At 36.8% G+C, this 18,172-nt stretch overlaps 1 long non-coding RNA gene across 4 annotated transcripts in view; it reads right to left on the bottom strand.

Moving 5' to 3' along the window:
- The window catches only part of LOC119541860, a 39,040-nt gene extending 21,551 nt beyond the window's left edge, over window positions 1–17,489 (bottom strand). Inside the window, exons 1-4 of one of the 4 annotated variants that reach the window (XR_005218367.1) lie at window positions 17,171–17,489; window positions 7,217–7,316; window positions 4,870–5,460; window positions 3,429–3,591 (exon numbers count right to left, since the gene is read on the bottom strand). This is a non-coding gene — a long non-coding RNA (uncharacterized LOC119541860). Of the gene's footprint in view, window positions 1–3,236; window positions 3,592–4,869; window positions 5,461–7,216; window positions 7,317–17,170 lie in introns of those variants that run through there. The other 3 variants (XR_005218366.1, XR_005218369.1, XR_005218368.1) reach the window with 3 other exon arrangements.
- Window positions 17,490–18,172: the final 683 nt, after the last annotated feature.

Below are 18,172 nucleotides of genomic sequence, written 5' to 3'. Positions count from 1 at the left end.
GCTGCTGACCCACAAGTCCTTGGTATTGGTGTATGGTCCGTGAGATTTCTGAGTGGGTCCCTCTTCCAAGCTGTGCCCTTCTAGGGTCTCTGATGAGGGAAGGCTGTGCTACGTCACAAGTGCAAGCCGACCCTCAAGGGAAGTTCTGGGCTGCTGGGCCGTGTAGGCGCATTCCCAGACTGGTGAAAGGATGGCTGAATGGGGCATGTCAATTTCCCCCTTTTTGCACCACTCTGCCTTCTTAGCTCTGGGACAATTAGCTGCGGGTGTGCTAAAGGCTATTGTCCACACCAGATATTGTGGCGTGTGTGCGCGTTGCTGCAAACACTTCCCATTGCACTGGGTTTTTTGGCACAGCTCTGGGCTGTGGTGCCAGCGCCGGGCAGGAGCATTCCCAGCCTGCAGGGAAGATGGCTGTAAGGGTTGTGGTGTTTTTCCCCTTTTGGCTAACCTCTGCCTTCCTAGTTCCAAGACAATTAGCAGCGGGTGCGTGAAAGGCTATCGTCCACGCCAGATACTGAGGTGTACTCACAGGTTGTGGAGACGCTGTTCCTGCAGCACTTCCTTGTGCAGTTCTCACTGCCATATCTGCAGCCACTTTTGGGTTTTTAAAAAGAACTAGTCCAACTCCAAATGCCAACCCATGGTTTCTCCACACCTCAGTGTGGCTGCCAGATACCCAGAAGGTGTATTCACTCATTTCAGAATGCAGACTCCCAGTTTCACCAAGTGCATGGACCCTGTGAATTTAGCAGACCTTGTCTGGCTGGTGCATCACTGGAACTGGTGTTCTGGGTGACTTTCTGGCTTTTATCTAGTATTTTTCACAGAGGTGTTTTTTTTTGCCCTGTCTCTCCTAACCTCCATCTTCTGGAGGTCAGGAGCCACAGTTTTCACTTACAGATTTTATGCTGTCATCTCAGGCATTCCTCCCAATTCAGGTTGGTGTATGATGAGTGGACACTCGTGTTTGTCCCCTGCAGTTATTCTGGATTATTTGCTAGTTGTTTCTGTTTTTTTTTTTTTTTTTGGTTGTTCCAGGGGGACTACTTGGCTTCCATTCCTCTCTATGCTGCCATCTTAGATTCTCCAAAGCCTGGGCTGCATCTTTATCTGGAAGCTTGACTGGGGAAGAATCTTCTAAGCTCATTTGGGTTGTTGGAAGAATTTATTTCCTTGTGGCTATGATGGTGGGCCCTGACATTTTGCTGGCTGTCAGCTGGAAGCTGTCTTCAACTTCTAGAAGCCATCCACAGAATCTTGTCATGTGGGCTTCCTCAATATGGCTACCTATTTCACCAAGCCAGAAAGGAGTATCTCTATTAAGATAAAGTCTAATATAAAATAACAGACTCATGGGAACAACATCCTAACATTTTTGTCATTTTATGTAACCTTGATTTAAAAAAAGGTCCCAGGTCTTACACACACTCATGGAAGGAGATTGCAAGCAGAAAATCATTGGGAGTCACCTTCGGTCCTGTCTGCCATAAGCACATAGTAAGTTCTCAATAAATATTTGTTTCCACTGCTTTGGATTCTTTCATCACTACATAGATTTTTACTGTCTTGGTAAATTTAGATTAAAATAAGAGCTCATGATGGACATCAGCATGCTGGGATTAAGGAAACAATTCAGACACGACAGCTCTATGGTTACAGAGAACCCTGTCAGATCACATAACCTGCCAGTGCATAGTTATCACACATTTAATGTGGTGAAATGTTATGGCCACATCACAGTCAGGCTGAGCTGATGGTTTTAATTTGGTTCTAAGGCTAAAGTGGTGCTGAAGCTTTTTACCACTGGCTAGAAAAGGAAGAGTCACATTTCCCTCAGTTTCTGCTATCAAAAGGAAGGCTTTGTTCCCTCTCATCTTGAACATTTCAAGCAAATTGAAGCTAGTATTTCCCAGGTGGAAAAAACTGTCATTAGATACAAGTCCCTTGCATTTTATATTGGATGAGATTCTGAATGAGTTAGGAAAATATAGGTGTTGGCACATTTAAGCTCTGGGAACTTTAAGTGGCAACTGAAATCTGGTTTTCCTAAGGACTTGATGAAAAAAAAATAGCTCATAAAATTCATCAGGCAGCAACTTCCAAGAAGCACCTACAGATAAGCTGCAAAAATGCTTATGTGATGCAGCTACTATCATTTCCCACCCCCACCCACAACCTTGCTGGGTAGGTCTCCAAAAATTTTGCCTTGCCAGTCATCCTTTACTGTAACAAGGCCTCTTCATGACTCAGTTTGTGAGTTTTTAAGGATTCTTAGAATTGACTTGTGTTGACTTTTAAGAGATTGGGTCCATTTTAAGATTGGTAATGGTATCGGGTATATGTGGACTGAGGACTCCAAAAGCAAAGTAAGTGAAATTTTCTTTAGTCTTGACTATAAACTCAGAATCTGAGAAGTCTGGGGTTGTAATGTTGGAAACAGCAAACATTGTGAAGAGGTCAGACAACCAACTTGGAAGTACCAACTGATTAACTTCTGTCATCCATGTGTAAATGCCCTTGATGATACCACTGAAGGAAAAGGTCCAGTTTGTGCCAAAACCTACAGGAGACTTGATCTTAAGCCACGGGATCATTCCCCTATCTCTCTGGAGACCACCAGTGAGGTTGTGGATAGCTTGGCATTAATCAACACAAGTTGGTTATTGGTGATGGACAAACAGGCAGAACATTGATTTTTATTTATGTTGTTATTAACCAGAAGTGTTCAATGTGGAATTGGTAAAAAGAAATGATAGTATTATCTTGAGAAATGTTCAATGTGGAACTGATAAAAAGAAATGATAGTATTGATCTTAAGAAACCCACTCCAGCCCAGTTGATAAAGAGGCTTACAGATTTAGATGCTGTATTACTTAGTGTTCTCTGGGGAAACAGAACCAACAAGAGATATGTGTAAATATAAGATTTTATGAAAGTATCTCATGCAACTGTGGGGATGCATGAGTCCAAATTCCATAGGGCAGGATGCATAAGTCCAAATTCTGTAGGGCAGGTAGTGAACTGGTAACTCCAATGAAAGTGTTCGATGAATTCCTCGGGAAACACTGGCTAGCTGAACAAGAAGTGAAGGTTCTCTCTCTTTCTCCCTTAAAAGTCTTCAACTGATTGTATTAAATTCAGCTGATTACATTCTCTCATTGTGGAAGACATGCTCTTCATCGATGTAATCAGTCACAGGTGCAATCAATTGACTGATGATTTAATAAACCAGCCTTCTGGTTTATTAACCAGTCATAAATGTTCTTGCAGTAACGGTTAGGCCAGTGCCTGCATGACCAGACACCTGGGCACCGTCACATGGCCAAGTTGACACATGAATCTAACCACCACAGATGCCATGAGGTGCACCACTATGATTTCAGCCAGGACTTCTGATATTCTGCCTCCTGCCCTTAAGTACCTACCTCCATATTTGTTTTTTTGTTAGATTATTTCACGGATGATGGAAAACACATTCTGTTCATCTATTAGGGCTTATCAATCAAGCTGTTGGTTATTGTCAGCTGTCCCTGCTGCTCTGTATCTTGCTGATTTTGAGGCCCAACCTGGAGATGTGTTCAACCAACGCTGAGAAATTGATGAGAGAACAGTTAGAATGAGTGAGTTAGTGATGTTAAGCTTCCTGGCTCCTCTGCCAGGCATTGAAACAAAACCTAGTGATACATCTGCTTACATTTTTAAAAGTGTCATTTTCATTATGGATTAACAGATCTTCTGGTGAACAGAATTGTCTATAAACCACCCTCCCTACCATTACTAGACTATCTATGACCTAGGTTGGTCCAGGAAGCCGGTAAGACATGACATAGAGTGACTTCACAGAGTTATGAAATTGTTGCTTTTTCTTGATTTGCTTCTGATCTAGATGTTGCCAATCAATTTTAGAGAGTTTCCTTAGCCATGTGATCAGCCTTCTTGAATTATTATCAGAAACTACTAGAAAGACTACCCATTGATCAGATGCCAAGCTGAGGAAGATTGTCGCAAGTTTACTGAATGGCTTTGAATCTTAAACTTCTATTGATTTACACATTCCATATGGGATTGATTCTGTCATTATTTTTTCTAATGATTTGCTTCACTCAATATAGACTTTAATAACACACTCATTGTATTAATGTACAGAAATGTCTTTGAAAATAAAGAGTTCCATTTCTTGCTCCATACATTGTGTAAGAAGGGAAGAAGTACAGGGAAGAAGAGAAGAGCTTATGCTTGGGGTCAGATGGATCTGAGTTGAATTCTGTCTCTGTTACATACCACTTGGTAGCCTCGGGCAAGTAACTCAAACCCTCTGAATCTCAGTTTCTTTGTCATTCAAATGGGGATAAAAATAATAGCTACATCACAATAATTCTATTGTGTGGATTAAATTAAATAATCCATGTCAGGTGCTAAGGACAGGGACTGGCACATGTTAAACATGAAGAAATGCTTATTTTTGCTGCTGTTATTATTTCAAATAAGCCCTGGCTGGTTTAGAACTGGAAAATATTGACTAGGAAAGAAATCGTCCATAAAAAAGAATGCTTAGAACAGGGCTATCCAATAGAAAAATAATGCAAACCTCATATACATGTTTGAATGTCCTAGTAGCCCCATTTAAAAAAGTAAAAAGACATGGATAGAATTAATTTTAATAATACATTTCATTTAACCCAATATGTACATTTATTTGTACATATGTACATTTCAATATGTAATCAATATAACAATTGAGATATACTACATTGTTTTTGTCATCTTAGTCCCTATTAACATCATGATATGCTTTCTTCTCTCTTCCATCATTCTGTATTTTTTATTATTTTATGCAGAGCAGGTGTTAAATACAACTCTTCCTACCTCGGGGTTGGATGAGGTCTTACAGGGTGCAAGGGTTCCCACATTCTAAAGCAAGGTACTAGACCATCTGTGCAGGGTTTGCATTTGGGGTGCTCTTCTTCCAGCATTAGCCCACAGCCCACATTCATCCCCCAAAAAGAGGAGGTAAGGAAGTCACTAGGAAGTAGAGAGATTTGTAGAAATGAAGCCTTTAAGTCAGTGACTCAACTGGAGGTGATTTTGCCCCCAGGGATATTTGACCATATCTGGAGACATTTCTGGTTGTCACAACTGTGGGGGTTGTGTGTGTGTGTGTGTGGGGGGGTGCTACTAGCATCTAGTTGGTAGAGGCCAGGAATGCTGCTATGCATCCTACAAGGAACAGGATCGCTCCCTCCCCCTCCCCAGCAGAGAATTACCAGGAGCCAAATGTCAAAAGTGCTGAGATTGAGAAATCCTGCTTTAGAGAGAGAGTTGTCTGGGACCGATGCACTGATCTGTGGGAGGTGTGCTTCATTCTCACCATGATTCAGGTAAGAGGATTCAAGGAAAACACTTGAAGAATTTGGCCAGAGTCCTCTGGAGATAGGTTTGATTCACACGTGGAAAACTCTGGAAAGAAGGGAATGATTAAAGCAGTGAGTGCCAGCAGAAAAAAAGAAAAAGAAGGTTTATTTGAGAAGTACTTGTACTTGAAGAGTTCAGTGGGACAGAGATGCTTTGCTGGTTAGTTTTATGTGTCAAATTGACTAGGCTACAGTCACCAGATGCTCAATCAAACACTAATCGAAGTGTTCCTGTGAAGGTATTTTGTAGATGTGATTAACATCTACAATTAGGTGACTTTAAGTAGGGGAGATTATCCTTAATCTTCTGAGTGGGGTTTATCCATATAGTGGAATGGCCTTAAGAGCAAAACTGAGGTTTCTCTGAGAAGGAAGAATTCAAAACTTGTGGGACTGCAGCATCAGCTTCTGCCTAAGAATTTCCAGCTTGCTGCCTGCCCTACAGATTTCGTACTTGCCTAGCCAACCTCCACAGTTGTGTAAGCCAATTCTTTGCAATTAAACTCCATATGTTGGTGTGTGTGTGTGTGTGTGTGTGTGTGTGTGTGTGTTACTGGCTCTGTTTCTCTGGTGGAATGCTGACTGATATAAATAGCTGAATTTTTCTCTGGGCTACGTGTACCATGACTTCAATCATGTCGAAAGGGATCACTGAAGCTCTAAAGTAGGGATGGACTGCCAGGGTCAAGGTTGAGGAAACACTGGTAAGAAACCAGGCAGTGAAGGAATCACCTTGTGAGTGAAAGAGTAGGAGGAAGATCAGCAGAAAGAAAGGGGTAGAGACATTGGGTGGCAGCAGGGAGATGGTTTTAAAGAACACTCATATACACCCCTTGAAAATCAGAATTTGAACATTTTCCACAATCAAAGAGATGATCTCAGTGATCTTTTCTAACCCTTTCCTTTCTTCACTACCTCCCTTCAACCCAGTAGGAAACAGAGGCAGCCAAGGAAGGGAGGAAGGAGGAAGAGAAAAGCAAAGTGGGAAAATTGTGATGAAACCAACCAATTTCCTTGTCCCCATCACAGGTTTCCCAAGCTGAACCAAGAGAGGAGATTACATTAGACAAAAAATTGAGGTTTTGTTATCAGCCTGGACTAGAACTTGTTAATATCCTCAAATGACTAGACAAACTAAAGAATTTGCTCACAAGTTCATCTTGGAGAGAGGAAGTAGTTCATGGAGTTTATTTGAAAATGTCAGTCCTGTGAAAGATTAAAGTTGCTTTATATTTGAATCTATCAATCCCATCTTATTCAATAAACTGCTTTATTCACTCAGTATTTTATTATAAAGATTTTATCACATCATTGAAATAATCTATCAAATAGATAAACAATAATCCATCTGACCAACCCTAATTCTATTTTTGGACATTTCAATAATAAATTTTTAACTTGCCGTGGAAATAACATTGTAGTAAACATCCTCATTAATCATTGATTATGTTATTATTACCTGGACTAAGATTATACTCTTGATCTTTTTTGTCATGTTGCTTTTGAGAAGGCTTTATTAATTTATATGTATACCAGCAGCATCTGAAAATGCTCATCTCCCTGTACATTCAGCAAGGTTGAACAGTATAAATTTTTAAATCTTTGATAATATATCAATTTTCTACTGATGCACAATAAAGCACCCCAAAGTTCAGTGTTTCAAAAAGCAATAACTTATTATTTCTCAGGAGCCTATGGGTTGGCTGGGCTGTTAGGCTCATGTGGAATCCATGGAGGTGACTTATGACTGCATTCAGCTGGAGTTTGGGTTAGGCTTGAAAGTCCAAGATGGCCTCACTCACATTTCTGAAGCTTTGGAGATGCTGATGAGCTGGGTCCAATTCTCCTCCACACAGCTCCTTTGTCCAGCAGGTTGTCCTAGACGTCATATCAGCATGGCGGCTGGGATCAACAAGAGGGAAAGGATCAGCTGCCAGGCTTTTTAAGGTCTAGTCCACGAACTAGCACACACCACTTCTACCCCATTCTGTGGTTCAAAGCAAGTCACAAGAGCAACCCAGATTCCAAAAGAAGGAGAAATAAATGCTACCTCGTGATGGGAGGCGCAGCATTCCTAGACAGGAATGGAAGAAATTATGGGTGACTACCTTTGGAGAGAGTTCACCACAGATAATTTGATAGAGGAATGATGACAACCTTACTATTGCTTTATTTTGAACTTCTCTGATTATTTGTGAGTTTTTTTTTGTTTCCTTTTTCTTATGTTTTCTGGTCATTTGTAGTTCTTTGAATCATTTGTTCATTCCTTGTGACATTTTTTATTTCTCAGAAGTTTTTAAAATTTGTTTATAACAAGTTTTTATGTACTAAGTTTGTTAAGTGTAGGAAAATAGGCTGCTTATCCATTTTCTGTCATATTTGTTGCAAAACTCTCAGCTTTTCCTATAAGCATTACATTTTTATATGCAAAAAGCATTCTAAAATTTTTAATTTTCAAATTGTACAATCTGTTGATTTTTTTTGTTAACATATTCAGTGTTAAAACACACAATGTATAGTCATACTGAACATTTGTCATCTTTTAAGTAGCCCAGCGTCCTAATGTTCTTCCTAGTTTGGGGGAATTTCCAATTGTCTTGTATGGGGCAAAGAAAACACTTCAGGGGGTATAAAATGTGGCTCACTGGGGGATAAAAAAAAAAAGATTCTTTTACATTCATTTAATCTTTTAAAAATATAGAAATTTACCAATACTTAATATAGACATTAACCTTGGGGCCTTCTCTTGAACCACATATCAAATAGCCACAGGCCCATGTGGTACAGGGGTACCTGAGAAAAGCCTGTGGGCCCTGAAGCATGGAGGCATGGGGGTGCTGCTGTCCCTCCTCCCTTCCTTTTCAATGTGTTTCAGTTTCCATATACCCAAAATACAGACGTATGGAGTGCAATATCCAACTTTATTCAAACCATCCCTCCAATATGGCAAGTGTCAAGAAAGCTTTCTGCAAAACAATCTGCATTGAATACATTATTGTCTATGCAAACCTAAGTGAACAAAAAGATAACAGAGCAGACACTTCTTCTCAGATGACTTCCTTGTTGGCTACATTCAAAGCTCATCAGATCTGCCAAGAGACTGGCCGTAACAATTAAACTGAGCCAGAAGATTATTTGACTTAGACATAGATTTCAATGCAATGTGTTCAATTTACCTTGATAGTTAATGGTAGCATGAAGTCACAGTGATTGGCAAGATGGTCTACAGAAGCATTAATACGTAAAGACAAATCTCTACAATATTTCTCAAATAGTAAAATTCATGTGACCCTCATCCAGTACTTTAAATTTTTCCATAAGCTTAATGGTAGATGTTTACAACAAAGTTTCTTACTTAAAAGCTTTCTGAGGGAACATTTTCAGCTGTGACACCCATTAAAAATCAATACTGAAATAAACTTAAGAAACAGTTCTTTGAGCATTTTCCCAAAAATAGTTAAACCAATATTTTAGTGAAGCATATTAAATCATAGTGCTGTTAATAAACTATTGTTTATAACCATTTTAGAGTATAAATAAAACACATACTACTAATAATATAAAAATAAATACACGAAAATAAATAAAATACAATAATTTCTATTTTTAATCTTTATCACATCATTTTAAATGTATATATTTGTATATGCTTTATGTATATAGCCTATAACTTTAAATAAATAAATATACATAATAAGGGATACTGCTAGCCAACACAATGGGCAAAGTAGAAATGTTGCCCCTTCCTCAAGTAAAAGATTTTTATACTAGTATATTATTTATTTCTATATCAAGTTCAAAAGCATTCTGTATACATTAGAAATATCAGATTATTGTGCATAAAACAATAAAAAATGCAAATTTTTAATCAAAATAATTACAAACATCCAAGTCAGAATATTGTTTTTTAATAGTTATTTTATGAAAATGAGGTTCTCTATGATGCTTTCAATGCTTACTTGCTCCTGTATCTCAGGTTCCACAGAAATCACCAGATTTACTTGCTGGTTTGATTGAGACATGATAGACCATAATTTTGATACCTTACATTCTCCATTGACAACTGAAATTGTTGATGTTTCATATAACCTTAGAACTAGTAGAGTATTTGGAAATGTGTCCAGTAATTTATTTTGCAAATATATTGCAATATTTTAGAAGAAATCAAGCTAGATTTTAGAAAACAGCTTAAAGATCTTAATTACTCAAATATTCATGACCCATCAATATCACATTCTCTATTGTATTCATCAGTCAACACCATTTGTAACTTTTTATGTATGTGCAAAATTTTATATTCTTCATATTTCTTCAAACAACATGTTATCTAGAACACCAAACAGGTATGATATTCTTTAAGTATCATAAACTTTTTTTTTAAAGATAATATTATCTCATCTGATATAGAAAAGTCAAAATTGGTCTTCTTAATTTCAGTTTTTTACTGCACAGAGAGGTTCACATCAATGTCAAGAGATTGCAATTTCTTTAGCAACAATAATATATTTTTCATAAAAATCACAATTTCTTTTTTTAAAACACGTCCTTTGAATTTTTGTTCCTTTAACATCTTGCTCATAACATTAATATTTTTTAAAATATCATGATAATATTAACATAGACATAGAAAAGTTGATTTTTCTCAAGTTCACATTTGACTTCTATTGTAGAATTATATCTTTATTAATGTCATCAAAAAGTTCTAAGAGTTTTTATCCCGCCTCTACTTTAGCTTTGAGTAACATGATGTTACCAACTGTATTTCCTATCACAAACTCAACAGTGGCTAAATATTTATATTTGGTAAATGTGTTTTCAAAACTCTTCAATTTTTATTGAGGCTAAAAAGTAGTTGCATAATTTGTGGGTAATATAAAAAAACTATTCAGTGTTGTTAAAAATATTTTTGCTAGCTCATTTCCTCTAAGTTTAAAAATGCACAGGAAAACAGAATATAGAATATCTTATCATGTGCAAGCATCATCTGTTGCAATTTATTGTCTACCATGCACATCTATGCTATTGTTGTAGCCACAGCCCCCAAATTATTTTTCCAAGTTTTATCTTTGTAAGTAATCTACTAAAAATATGTGCAATCCTTCTTTAGTTGCATCGTCTGCTGGGCAAAATCACCAAAAATAGTCAAACGTAGAAATACAATAGTTGCATTTTTGAAACTCACAAATCTAACAACGGTTGTCTTTTGTCTCCATGGCTTAGGCTGTGTGTGTATGTGGTGTGCAGGGTCCAGCTTGACTCTCAGGTGAAAGCCAAATGTTAAATATTCAAGAATTTTCCAAGTCAGTTATTAAGCCCTTGATAGCTTGAAATCAACCTTATTGTGAGTGTTTACATCACAGAAATTGGCAAATACCACAAATCAGAGCTTTTTTTTTTAAGGGATTCAATTTACTAGCTCAGTACTGGTTTTATCTAAAACAATTTAATAATAATTAGCATTGATGACCTTGCTATTTCATTCATCCCATCTGCTATAATCTCAATTATTTTGTCTTGCATATTACCCCCTAAATAATGTGCAATGTTATTAGTTAATGTTGATGTTTGTATTATGCATAAGTGTTCTGTCACAATGTCAAATTTTGCTATGTTTTCTACCAAATGAAGAAATTCCCATTATCTTCTCATTAAATTTGATAATATTCTCAGAATGCTAAATTGCCTACTAAAAACTGCATTATTTATAGTATTTGTTCACTAATAGCATGCCGATATTTTTCCCATTTTCAAATAGTTTATTTTCTGTAACATCAATATTTATACATTTATTCAAATCAGATTTCAATTTTGAACATTTAAAATATTTGTGGTACATTTCACTTTATTTTTGTTTTACCAAGATTGGGTAATAAAATCTGCTAATATTTGCCCCCCTTCTCTTTCTTTAGTTGTTTCATCAGTTGTTTTTTTACCCCATCTTCAAGGAGTTTGCAATTTTTTTTTTTAAAGGAATGCTTTGGGGTTAAAGGAAAAAAAAGTAAATAGACATAGTGATCTTTTTTTAACATTTGGCAGAATTTCTCTGTAAGAAGTTTCTGAGAACTTCTTATTTGTACCTTCTTGTGGAAGGTAGCTCTGTCTAACTTGAGATGAATAATTTCCACAAGAGGCTTCAGCTATTCAGTATTCAAATTACAAAGACATGTAAATAGATCAAGAAAGTATATTTTGTTTAATAGATTCTTCATGTTGTTTTCTCTTAATTTTTTGGTTTCTTTAGGAATTCAGCCCTTTTCACTGACAGAGGTAGAGGTTAAATTCACCTGATGTGCTTCCTCTATGAAGCATCTACATGAGATTCTGCTAAAACCAGTTATTTCATTTCACCTCCTTTTTTCACCCCGGCATTCAATGATCCAAATAACTTTCTTTTGTTTTCTTCTTCAGTAGATTCTCATTTTCTGTTTTTTTTTTTTTTATCTTGGTAAATTAAAGAATATCTGGCAAGAAATAATGTAACAGTTCAGATTATTCCTCTTAGAATATGTCATAGTTTATAATTATATGTATTTAATGAGCCATTTGATTTTAACAGCAATTAAACTTTATGGCAAAATTTTCATAACATCCAGTAAATAATTGTTAGGATACAAATTATAAGATCATTATGTGTAACAGTCAATGAATATTACTCATTATGTAGTGATTCGCGTCATGTGAAAGTATTGTTAAATTGTAAATGCCGCAATATCATTCTAATAAAATAAACAAATGGCAGTGCTATGAATTGCAAAATGAAACATAAAATTTAGCTAAAATTCACCAATAGGAGATTTTTCTTTTTTCTTTTAAGATATTTTCTGATGGCCACATAATTTGAAAAATAACTTCCAGTGTTAGAAGCATAGTTTTTTGTAACAGAGACAAAATTTTTGTTTGTTGAACTTGTTCCTTCTTCATAAGTCAAAGTAAAGTAACATCTATATAACCTGTCATGAAAAGACACTTTACTTGATTGGTCAGGATTTTCATAATAAATATACAAATAGCCTACCTTTGAAGCCTAAATAGTTATGTTAAACATCCAAAATTTTTTCAAAATAATGAACATGCCGACAGTGTGAATGGCATTCTCTCGTTTGCTGTGCCCTTGCATAGTTCACAACACAGACAGCTGTAAGCGGCAGCTGTGTACCTATTTTGGGGACACACATTCAAAACGTCTGGAGACCACTGCTCTAGCGTATCATAAGCACTAATAAGGATCGGTTATTACTGCTACTATTACTGAAAACAAAATTTAAAGTACTTAATTCTGCCAATCTATTCCTTTGTGACTTCCTGCACTGGTTTTGTTTACTACCTTTCCTTATAGAGCTATTTCTCACTTTGAGATCACAGCACTAATCATCTATATTTTCTGCTACTTTTTAAATATTTTTTTAAGTTTCTAATTCTGTTAAATTTATTTAATACATAATATATAGTAAGAATACCATTTTCCACCAAAGTTTTATCTATTGTCTAATCCCCTTTTATTTAGTAATATTTCTCTACTGATTTCTGATGTAATTTGTATTGTAATGATTTTTTTCATGTACCGGAGTCTGTTTCTGGATTATCTCTTACATCATTATCTATTCTTGTATCATTATTACATTTTTATTTACTATAACTTTATTATATATTTTATTATCTGGCAAGATGAATTTTCACTTATTATGTTTTGATACACTTGTTTGAATAAGATATTTTTGTCCTTTTATTCTTTCAGATGTATAAGATAGAATTTGAAAATGTGGTGATAAAGAGAGAAAAGATATTCCAAAGAGGGAAGCAGAGTAAAGGCAAAAAAGAACTTCTACCAAATTGATGCCCCTTAGACCCAAAGCAATGTTGCATTTTAAAACAGAGGGACTTATTTCTCTAATTTTATCTATCTTGAGGCTAGATTTGTCCTCTGATATTAAATCATCTAGATAAAAGAATTAGAGAAGAACAAAATATGTTAAAAGCTCTGGTGGAAATGTGTATCAACGCAGCAGTCTTGACACAGCACTTGTTACTCATTTAATTTGTCCTTTGGAATACACCCATGTAAATAGAAAGTTTCCGAAAATATTCTGAAAAAGTAAAATTTAATTATAATGGTTTCTCCTAAACCTGATATTTGCTTCACACTGTGCCCCACAGAAACCCTCGCTCCCACCAACTTTTGTGAAGTGTCATAAATTCTTTTAGTAAACCTGAGTCAAGATTCAAGAAAGCCCATGGTTTTACTACTGGGAGGATTTGGGCTTGGTTTCACTTTGAGGTTTTGGAGGTTATGAAAACTTAAGACAAAATGAAAGCTCTATAAATCTCCAAACCTCCATTTTATAATAAATATTTTGTAACAACCCCAGATTACCCTGAATGAAATTCATCATAAATTAACCTACTTACACAGGGATATTTAAAAATCAGTATCATGCTCTAACTGTAATATAAAGGAAAGGAATTTATAATTTCAATATGTAAGTGCATGGTCACAATCACACTAGAAGATGTATGGGGTTGTTAGATATTTGTAACTCTATGTAACATCAACATGAGTAAGACAGCTCCCAGTACAGACTTATGAGGGGAGGGCCGTATTAGCAACTCAAAAGTCTGAGTAGAGTGACTGACTGTAATATGATTTCCCCAAATTAGTAAACTGCTTTTGATAAATAAAGTTCAGTTTAAAGGAAAGTACTATCAATCTTCTCTTGATTTTTATGATAGCTGCATGTTGAAAAACTCAGTGTATGTGTAAATTTGGTTCTAGGCACATTTCATTATATACATCCAACTTTCTGAATGCAATTCAGAAAGTGCTATAAACCCTTGACATACCTAAGGGATAGGTTTTATGACATTCCCTATATCACAATGGGATAGAAGATTGGATCACCCATGACAATCCCCAGGATGTTAGATAGATAGATAGGAGTGAGTACAGACAGCAGAGAGTGGTTTGGGTGGGATACCATCCAAGATGAGCAGGCAAACCAAACTCCAAAACATGTGAGGAAATTCAGCCAACAGAATTAACAACCAGGAGTTGAAGTTATGAAATAAAACCAAAACATAAAAGAATAGAAAAGCCTGTTATTTTTTCGGTAGGATTCTAACCATGACGATGTACATACAATGAATGCAATGTAACCTGAGCTAGACTTATATTGCAATAACTATCTTGAGCAAGTTTTCCATGCCACTCAAGGGATATAAAATTCATTACAAACCAAATTTTCAAAAATTTACTAACAAATGAAATGTCAGGGGAATCATAAGCTCATGGAAGTTCAGAGTCGAAGTCCTCAGAGCTCATTCCACCTAATGTCCATCTCTGTCAGAATCTTGAATCTCCCCAGACCATCCACGCAAAGAGGCCACCAAAACCTGCCTAACTCACTCTTGGTGAAATCGCTGCTTCTGCGATCAGCATTCCTTTTCTGAATGGTTCTAACGCTAAAGAAGTTCTTGAGTACACTAACTCAGAAGCTGAAAGAGAACAAAGTAGGAACTTGAACCCTGGAGCAAGTCTGAGTTTGAATCCTGGTTCTGCCATTCATCAGCTTTACGAATTTGGGCAAATTAATTAACCTCTCTACACTTCCATTTCTTTGCCTGGTAAATGGGGATAATAGCAGTACATATTGCTCTGAATTGTTCTTAGAATCAAAAGACCTACATGGCATGCTTGGAAGAGTGCCTGGAAGATAGTAAGTGCTATATAACAATTAGCCATAATTCAGCATTTGGTCTTCAATATATTCTTTGAATATTAGAAAACTGCCAGAGCCCTAGCTAAGGATATCAGATTCTACTACTATTTATCATATTGCATGATTTTTTTTTCTCCTTCCATCTTAATGAGGCCCAAATTTGTCTATACCCTTTTGAAATTTGGGTTCTCAAATTGAAGCTACACCTCAGGTGTGTTTAAGCTGGCGAAGGATAGGAAGTGTACATGAAACAACTTAAAATCAGTGTCTACTCTAAGTCTATAAATGTATCCAAAAAACTTATTGGTAGAGGGAGTTTAAATCTCAGTTGACAAAATGAGGTATCTCAGACGTTTTTTTTAAATTTTTCTTTTCTTTATTTTTCTACAACTGAATTCAATTTATATTGCAAGTCCCCATGCTACTGGATGGCAAAGACTTAATCTGGGGGCCATAGGTACAAAGAACACTTAATACAAGGTATCAGCGATGGATTGTAGAGAGCATCTGATGCTTATCAGTGGGTATCTAATGCTGTCATTCACTCACACGCCCTTGTTCCCTTCTAGATGTGGGTCGTTGGTCACTGGCAGGCCAGCACTTCACCCTCCCACCCCATCCTGCTTGTTCCCATCATCAGTGAAGGCTTCTTTAAAACCCTGATTCTCCTCTGAGTCATGGCTGTGCATGGGAAATTTTCTGCTGTGGGGCACTGCTCTGAGCTGTGGAAAACTCTGCTGTGCACTTAGGCCCTAGAACCACCTGCAGTGCCATACAGTGTCATACATAAAGAACTCCATGAAGCTTGTGCCACAAAGATGACAATTAGGCTTCCTCGTCAGGCTGGTGGCAGGGATTCTGGAGCTCACCTCCTCCCTACCCCACTGCAGACACTATCCAGGGACAGAAGCACAGATGTCCTCTGCTCTCCTGCCCTCAAAATCCAGAGTTTCATCAATCTTCTCCCACCCCCACTACCACAGGAACCCACCAGGTCTCATTATGTCCCCTCTGAGTCTCTTCCCCCTTCAGGATAGGGAATTTTTGTTCATCTCTGTGTTGGAGATATTGAATCTGATTCATCATGTATTCTTCTGAGAAAGCCTAGGTTTTTCACAAAATCAAAAGTTATGAATTCTACCCCATTTTAATTTTCTCCAATGTTATCCTTTTCCTAAAGAAATGAAGGCAGAATACCTCGATCTCCCAATAGGAGGTGGACAAAAGGAGGAAGAATGAGCAAAAGGTATCAGTTAGAATTACAAAATCTCTCACCTTGCTACCACTTTTGGTGACATTCAATTAAATTGAGACAATTCTGTGACTAAGAAATATCTTCTCAGCGCCAACTCTGTGCCAGGCATTGCACTAGGTACTGGGACACAAAAATGGATAAGACACGGGCCTTATCTTCAAGAAATTGACTCTCTTGTCACTCAAGCAGGTCTCATCCTCACCATCCTTCTGCTTTATTTCAGGTTGTGTAATTTTTCAGCAAGTATTATTACTTTTTCACCTGTCTCCCTGCTTCAAACCTCTTGCATTCCAGTTTCACATGCCTCCAACTCATCCTTGACAGTTTCTAAAACATAGATCTAATTGTATCACTCTTTTACTTAAAATTTGTAGTGGTTCCCATCATCTTTAGAGCAAAATGCCAGGCACAGTGTTTACTGCTTAAAAATATTATTTCCTTTAGTTCTCAAAACAGTTTTATCAGGTAGCTATTATGATCTCAATGTCACAAACAAGGAAACTGAGCCTTATAGAGAGTTGAAACCATCCTGACCAAGTACACAGTACTGGGAGACCCAGAACTTTAAATCTACTTTCTTTTCTCTAGATCTACTACTTTTATTACTACACTTAATGGTCTAGTCTTCTTAATCAGTTTCCTTTCTATGTTAAGGACTGATCCGGGGTAAGACTACCCCATGATTACTCCTGTCGCTGCTTATTACTACAGTGAGTAACTGCATCACCTTGGATTACATGTCCTTATTCATCTTCAATAAAAGAAGGACAAAGGAGGAAGACACTTACCTGGTTGGCCAAATCGGTCAGTCAAATGAATCTTGGCAGTCCATGGATGACGACTGTGAGCCAAAGCACCCTCGCATCCAATATATGACATACAAAGACTAAAAGATAAAATACTAAGTAACCTATTTCAGTTCATACACCATGTCATCGTGAAAGTAGAATGAAATCCCATCTCCTGAATCTTCTGTCCACTAAGCCATAATGCGACACATGAATCCCCTAATCAAAATGAACAGAAAACTTTTAATAAATTAGTCCCATGTAGCAGGCAACTTAACACTTTTGAAAGTTTTAAAATATGGCAATCACATCTCTAGGAAGCATGTGGTACAGCTAAATGGCGATTCACAGGCAAACCTCAAAAACACCAGAGTTGCTTATGACTGTAAAACTCACTTGAATTTTTTTTCCCAAGTGGTTTCAATATTCAGTTGGAAGAGTGACAGTTGGACTTAATGGTTTTCTTTTCTCACTTTTCTTCAAAAATGAATCCATCACACTACTGCAGTGCTTTTCAACCTTTTGAAACCCATGACCCATTCAGATAAACCTGAAAAATCTCATGACACCATTCCTTTGCCCCTGCCCCCCACCCCTCCAACTCCCACCCTGACCAGGGAGTTTTGTGTGTGCAAAAAATAAATTCTATTTTCTGCATACCACTGTTGGGCAAGAAAATGTATTGCATTTCAGTTTTGAAGTTATTATAAGAAGAGAGTTATTTTACTTTTCAAATAGAAAAGGCATATTTTAATGCCATTTTTTCCATCCTGTCCTCACATCCCCTCCCAGCACTTACTAAATCAACTGTATGCTTCAACTTGTTAACAATCCATGATTACTCTTGTGCAATATTTGAAGTTCACTTTAAGGCTCTGAATGGGTCTAAAATTGTCCAAATATTTAAAATATCTCTCATTCAAAAAGTACAAGTTATCAGCTAAAAGATGAAGTCAAGCAATAGAAATGAACTCTCCAGACTTATAGGATATCCAAGTCCCT

Source organism: Choloepus didactylus, chromosome 1 (assembly GCF_015220235.1).
Source record: "Choloepus didactylus isolate mChoDid1 chromosome 1, mChoDid1.pri, whole genome shotgun sequence".
NCBI lineage: Eukaryota > Metazoa > Chordata > Mammalia > Pilosa > Megalonychidae > Choloepus > Choloepus didactylus.
Note: the sequence above shows the minus strand (reverse complement) of the source record. Positions and strands in the feature narration are given on the sequence as shown.